The sequence below is a fragment of the Salvelinus alpinus genome, chromosome 18 (assembly GCF_045679555.1).
Source record: "Salvelinus alpinus chromosome 18, SLU_Salpinus.1, whole genome shotgun sequence".
NCBI classification, from domain to species: Eukaryota; Metazoa; Chordata; class Actinopteri; order Salmoniformes; family Salmonidae; genus Salvelinus; species Salvelinus alpinus.
In genome coordinates, this window is record NC_092103.1 from 45,111,971 (window position 1) to 45,118,034 (window position 6,064).

Genomic DNA, 6,064 nt, shown 5'->3' on the forward strand with positions numbered 1-6,064 from the left:
GTTGGAACATTGCTGCGGGGACTTGCCTTCATTCAGCCACAAGAGCATTAGTGAGGTCCGGCACTGATGTTGGGCGATTAGGCCTGGCTCGCAGTCGGCGTTCCAATTCATCCCAAAGGTGTTCGATGGGGTTGAGGTCAGGGCTCTGTGCAGGCCAGTCAAGTTCTTCCACACCGATCTCAACAAATAATTTCTGTGTGGACCTAGTCATGCTGAAATGGTGAAGTGCCTTCCCCAAACCTTTTGCCACAAAGTTGGCAGCACAGAATCGTCTAGAATGTCATTGTATGCGGTAGCGTTACGATTCACCTTCACTGGAACTAAGGGGCCTAGCATGAACCATGAAAAACAACCCCAGACCATTTATTCCTTCTCCACCAAACTTTACAGTTGGCGTTATTTATTGGGACAGGTAGTGTTCTCTTGGCATCCGCCAAACCCAGATTCGTACTGCCAGATGGTGAAGTGGGATTCATCACTCCATAGAACGCGTTTCCACTGCTCCAGAGTCCAATGGCGGCAAGCTTTACACCACTCCAGCCGACGCTTGGCATTGCACATGGTGATCTTAGACTTGTGTGCGGCTGTGTTGCAAATGAGGACAGATGATTTTTACGAGCTTCGTGCTTCAGCACTTGCCCGGTCCCATTCTGTGAGCTTGTGTGGCCTACCACTTCACGGCTGAGCCGTTGTTGCTCCTGGACGTTTCCACTTCATAATAACAGTTGACCGGGGGCAGCTCTAGCAGGGCAGAAATGTAATAAACTGACTTGTTGGAAAGGTGGCATCCTATGACGGTGCCACGATGAAGGTCACTGAGCTCTTCAGTAAGGCTATTCTACTGCCAATGTTTGTCTCTGGAGATTACATGGCTTTGTGCTCGATTTGATACGCCTTCAGTGGCTGAAATAGCCAAATCCACTCATTTGAATGGGGTGTCCACATACTTTTGTATTATATAGTGTACATTTCCCAAAGCTGATCTGTTCTCCCCATTCAGAGATTTTTGTGCCAGGTCCTCACCCTTTAATGAGTTTAAGGCGTTTATGATACCAGAGCAGACTCATTGGAAACCGTCTTAACAGCCAATAACAACAGAGCTTTGACTGGAGCAGTTTGATTGGCGGCGAGGTTAAACCAGTCCCCCCGGGTTGACTGTTTTAAATGGTTGACTGGTTTGGCTAATTTCGGGCACCGTGGCCCTGTTGGCCCCTCCGAGTAGTTAAAAACTCCATAGAAAGTGGCAGAATGGAGAACCACCATCACTAAGCCCCCCTCTCTCTCTCTCACACATACAGTATGCGTACACACACACACACACACACACACACATACAACATACAGTATGCTTACGCACGCACACACACACACACATTTCTTTGGACGGCTCCCGCGTGGCGCAGCGGTCTAAGGCACTGCGTCTCAGTGATAGAAGTGTCACTACAGACCCTGGTTCAAGTTCAGGCTGTATCACAACTGGCCGCTATTGGGAGTCCCATTGGCCCAGCGTCATCCGGGTTTGGCCGGTGTATGCCGTCATTGTAAATAAGAATTTGTTCTGAACTGACGTGCCTGGTTAAATAGATATATATTTTTTAAATAAATAAATACCAGAGGCTGGTGAATTTAGTTGTTTAATGGAATGCTTGTATCCTTAGCCTGTTTGTCTGTGTTCATTCTTCATGTTCTCACATTTAATGCTTTGACAAAACCTTTGTGTATCTGACCCAGTATCATTTCATTCACCTCCACAGCTGCCCAAAAGAAAACAACACCAAAGTGGCTGGGCATAGTTCATTATGCCCTGGGTGGTTCGAGCCCTGAATGCTCTAGTTGATTACACTGGGTGGTTCGAGCCCTAAATGCTCTAGTTGATTATACACTGGGTGGTTCGAGCCCTGAATGCTCTAGTTGATTATACACTGGGTGGTTCGAGCCCTAAATGCTCTAGTTGATTATACACTGGGTGGTTCGAGCCCTGAATGCTCTAGTTGATTATACATTGGGTGGTTCGAGCCCTGAATGCTCTAGTTGATTATACACTGGGTGGTTCGAGCCCTGAATACTCTAGTTGATTATACACTGGGTTGTTCGAGCCCTGAATGCTCTAGTTGATTATACACTGGGTGGTTTGAGCCCTGAATGCTCTAGTTGTTTATACACTGGGTGGTTCGAGCCCTGAATGCTCTAGTTGATTATACACTGGGTGGTTCGAGCCCTGAATGCTCTAGTTGATTATACACTGGGTGGTTAGAGCCCTGAATGCTCTAGTTGATTATACACTGGGTGGTTCGAGCCCTGAATACTCTAGTTGATTATACACTGGGTGGTATGAGCCCTGAATGCTCTAGTTGATTATACACTGGGTGGTTCGAGCCCTGAATACTCTAGTTGATTATACACTGGGTGGTTCGAGCCCTGAATGCTCTAGTTGATTATACACTGGGTGGTTCGAGCCCTGAATACTCTAGTTGATTATACACTGGGTGGTTCGAGCCCTGAATACTCTAGTTGATTATACACTAGGTGGTTCGAGCCCTGAATGCTCTAGTTGATTATACACTGGGTGATTTGAGCCCTGAATGCTCTAGTTGATACACAGCAGATTGATACCTTACAAAAATAACCTTAATGAGGATAACTTATGTACAGAGAGGACTGGATTATTGACGTGACGTTGTGTGAACATGTCTGACGTTGTGTTGAACACTACAGGGAACCTCTTGTCTGACGTTGTGTTGAACACTACAGGGAACCTGTTGTCTGACGTTGTATTGAACACTACAGGGAACCTGTTGTCTGACGTTGTATTGAACACTACAGGGAACCTGTTGTCTGACGTTGTGTTGAACACTACAGGGAACCTGTTGTCTGACGTTGTGTTGAACACTACAGGGAACCTGTTGTCTGACGTTGTATTGAACACTACAGGGAACCTGTTGTCTGACATTGTGTTGAACACTACAGGGAACCTGTTGTCTGACGTGGTATTGAACACTACAGGGAACCTGTTGTCTGACGTTGTGTTGAACACTACAGGGAACCTGTTGTCTGACGTTGTATTGAACACTACAGGGAACCTCTTGTCTGACGTGGTATTGAACACTACAGGGAACCTGTTGTCTGACGTTGTGTTGAACACTACAGGGAACCTGTTGTCTGACGTTGTATTGAACACTACAGGGAACCTCTTGTCTGACGTTGTGTTGAACACTACAGGGAACCTGTTGTCTGACGTTGTATTGAACACTACAGGGAACCTCTTGTCTTGACGTGGTGTTGAACACTACAGGGAACCTCTTGTCTGACGTTGTGTTGAACACTACAGGGAACCTGTTGTCTGACGTGGTGTTGAACACTACAGGGAACCTGTTGTCTGACGTGGTATTGAACACTACAGGGAACCTGTTGTCTGACGTGGTGTTGAACACTACAGGGAACCTGTTGTCTGACGTTGTATTGAACACTACAGGGAACCTGTTGTCTGACGTTGTATTGAACACTACAGGGAACCTGTTGTCTGACGTTGTATTGAACACTACAGGGAACCTGTTGTCTGACGTGGTGTTGAACACTACAGGGAACCTGTTGTCTGACGTGGTGTTGAACACTACAGGGAACCTGTTGTCTGACGTGGTATTGAACACTACAGGGAACCTCTTGTCTGACGTTGTGTTGAACACTACAGGGAACCTGTTGTCTGACGTGGTGTTGAACACTACAGGGAACCTGTTGTCTGACGTGGTGTTGAACACTACAGGGAACCTCTTGTCTTGACGTTGTGTTGAACACTACAGGGAACCTGTTGTGTGACGTTGTATTGAACACTACAGGGAACCTCTTGTCTGACGTTGTGTTGAACACTACAGGGAACCTGTTGTCTGACGTTGTATTGAACACTACAGGGAACCTGTTGTCTGACGTGGTGTTGAACACTACAGGGAACCTCTTGTCTTGACGTGGTGTTGAACACTACAGGGAACCTCTTGTCTGACGTTGTGTTGAACACTACAGGGAACCTGTTGTCTGACGTGGTGTTGAACACTACAGGGAACCTGTTGTCTGACGTGGTATTGAACACTACAGGGAACCTGTTGTCTGACGTGGTGTTGAACACTACAGGGAACCTGTTGTCTGACGTTGTATTGAACACTACAGGGAACCTGTTGTCTGACGTTGTATTGAACACTACAGGGAACCTGTTGTCTGACGTTGTATTGAACACTACAGGGAACCTGTTGTCTGACGTGGTGTTGAACACTACAGGGAACCTGTTGTCTTGACGTGGTGTTGAACACTACAGGGAACCTGTTGTCTGACGTTGTATTGAACACTACAGGGAACCTGTTGTCTGACGTTGTGTTGAACACTACAGGGAACCTGTTGTCTGACGTTGTGTTGAACACTACAGGGAACCTGTTGTCTGACGTTGTGTTGAACACTACAGGGAACCTGTTGTCTGACGTTGTATTGAACACTACAGGGAACCTGTTGTCTGACATTGTGTTGAACACTACAGGGAACCTGTTGTCTGACGTGGTATTGAACACTACAGGGAACCTGTTGTCTGACGTTGTGTTGAACACTACAGGGAACCTGTTGTCTGACGTTGTATTGAACACTACAGGGAACCTCTTGTCTGACGTGGTATTGAACACTACAGGGAACCTGTTGTCTGACGTTGTGTTGAACACTACAGGGAACCTGTTGTCTGACGTTGTATTGAACACTACAGGGAACCTGTTGTCTGACGTTGTATTGAACACTACAGGGAACCTCTTGTCTGACGTGGTATTGAACACTACAGGGAACCTGTTGTCTGACGTTGTGTTGAACACTACAGGGAACCTGTTGTCTGACGTTGTATTGAACACTACAGGGAACCTGTTGTCTGACGTTGTATTGAACACTACAGGGAACCTCTTGTCTGACGTTGTATTGAACACTACAGGGAACCTGTTGTCTGACGTTGTGTTGAACACTACAGGGAACCTGTTGTCTGACGTGGTATTGAACACTACAGGGAACCTCTTGTCTGACGTGGTATTGAACACTACAGGGAACCTGTTGTGTGACGTTGTGTTGAACACTACAGGGAACCTGTTGTCTGACGTGGTATTGAACACTACAGGGAACCTCTTGTCTGACGTTGTATTGAACACTACAGGGAACCTCTTGTCTGACGTTGTATTGAACACTACAGGGAACCTGTTGTCTGACGTTGTATTGAACACTACAGGGAACCTGTTGTCTGACGTTGTATTGAACACTACAGGGAACCTGTTGTCTGTATTCTGTCAAGGTTGAGAAACTGAAGCATGAGATTAGGATCTCACCCGAAAGGGATTTATAACAATCGAGTTATACACACTTGGTCTCGTTGTGATGCCAGGTAGACTAGTAGTTAGAGCGTTGGGCCAGTAGCTGTAATATTGATTACTACATTGTTGGGTTTAGAGTTCGCAAGAAAGACATTTCACTGTACTTGTGTACATTTGTACTTGTGTACATTAAAAACTTGCAACTTAATTGCTCCAGGGTCCCCATCAATAATGGCAGGCCCTGGCTGTGACCCCACTCTCCGAGAGGGTCTCAGGGGGGAGTAGGATACGCAAAAATCACATTTCCTTTTCACTCCACACACTGTACAGGTTACACATATAACCTATTTGACTTCTGGTTTGGCAAAATACTCAGAGCAAGTGGCCTCATTAGATCGCCCATTTGAATCAATGTTCTTTCTACGATTCTACGATCTTTCAATGTTCTTTCTACGATCTTTCATTTTGCCTTAAAGCATGGACTGCATGAAAGGAGATTATAAGGATTGTGAGAGGTTAACTGGGATGAGTCGGGGGTCGTTTTGGACGGTGGTTAGTTATGTAACTGGTGGACCGTTTGTTCATTAAAAAATAAAAAAAAGTCTGCACTTTTAAAAAGGTATGTTCACTGAACATATATTTCGATAGCATACTATCACCGTCACCGTTCAGCTTCAGGTCTTCCCTTGCCCTCGCTGGTAAACAGTAAGTTAGGAGGATCTCTGTGATGCATCCACAGTGTC

At 46.0% G+C, this 6,064-nt stretch overlaps 1 protein-coding gene across 3 annotated transcripts in view; it reads left to right on the forward strand.

Annotated features, from left to right (window-relative positions):
* The window catches only part of LOC139544403 (ras-specific guanine nucleotide-releasing factor RalGPS1), a 287,070-nt gene that overhangs the window by 128,640 nt on the left and 152,366 nt on the right, over positions 1-6,064 (forward strand). The window lies entirely within an intron of this gene.